Here is a 1,258-nt window from a genome sequence, read left to right as displayed (position 1 = left end):
TTTATCAGATATTTTTGCTTCTCATTTCGGGCAATAGCAATAATTTTTCTGTGGACTTCCGGAAATTTGTTTCATGTAGCTTGGCAAGGAAATTTTGAGACATGGATACAAGACCCTTTACATGTAAGACCGATTGCTCATGTATTTGGGATCTCATTTGGTCAACCGGCTGTGGAAGCATTTACTCGAGGAGGTGCTCTTGGCCCGGTGAATATAGCTTATTCTGGTGTTATCAGTGGTGGTATACAATCGGGTTACGTACTAATGAAGATCTTATACTGGAGCTCTTTTTCTATTATTTCTTTCTGCCCTATCCTTAATAGGGGGTTGGTTACACCTACAACCAAAATGGAAAACCAGAGTTTCATGGTTCAAAAATGTGAATCTCGTCTGAATCATCATTTGTCAGGATATTCGGGGTAAGCTCCTTGGCTTGGACAGGTCATTTAGTACATGTCGCTATTCTGCATCCAGGGGGAATATGTTCGATGGAATAATTTCTTAAGTGTATTACCGCATCCCCAAGGGTTAGGCCCACTTTTACGGGCCAGTGGAATCATGTATCTCAAAACCCCCGATTCAAGTAGTAATTTATTTGGCCTCCAAGGATCAGGAACTGATTTCTAACCCTTCTGGGGGATTCCATCCACAAAACGCAAAGTTATGGCTAACCGATATGGCACATCATCATCTAGCTATCGCAATTTTTTCCTCATTGCGGGTCATATGTATAGAAATAACTTTGGAATCGGAACACAGTTATAAAAGATCTGTTAGAAGCACATATTCCTCCGGGAGGACGGTTGGGGCGTGGGATAAGGGTCTTTATGACACAATCAATAATTCGATTCATTTTCAATTAGGCCTGCTAGCCTCCTTAGGAGTATTACTTCTTTGGTAGTCAACACATGTACTCTTTACCTGCTTATGCGTTCTAGCGGCAAGATTTACGACTCAAGCTGCGTTATATTACCCATCACCAATACATTGCAGGATTCATCATGACAGGCGCTTGCTCATGGAGCTATATTTTTATTGAGATTACAATCCAGAACAGAATGAGGATAACGTAATTGGCAAGAATGTTAAGACCATAAAGAAGCTATCATATCCATTTAAGTGGGCAGCCTCTTCTAGGGTTCCATACTTTGTGGACTTTATGTTCATAATGACGTCATGCTTGCTTTTGGTACTCCCGAAAAACAAATCTTGATCGAACCCATATTTGCCCAATGGATACATCCGCTCATGGGAAAAC

The 1,258-nt window shown here is 41.0% G+C and overlaps 1 pseudogene; it reads left to right on the top strand.

Moving 5' to 3' along the window:
• The first annotated feature begins 13 nt into the window (after positions 1-13).
• On the top strand, positions 14-1,244 carry LOC125602854 (annotated as a pseudogene).
• Positions 1,245-1,258: the final 14 nt, after the last annotated feature.

The sequence above is a fragment of the Brassica napus genome, unplaced genomic scaffold, assembly GCF_020379485.1.
Source record: "Brassica napus cultivar Da-Ae unplaced genomic scaffold, Da-Ae ScsIHWf_3010;HRSCAF=3797, whole genome shotgun sequence".
NCBI lineage: Eukaryota > Viridiplantae > Streptophyta > Magnoliopsida > Brassicales > Brassicaceae > Brassica > Brassica napus.
Note: the sequence above shows the minus strand (reverse complement) of the source record. Positions and strands in the feature narration are given on the sequence as shown.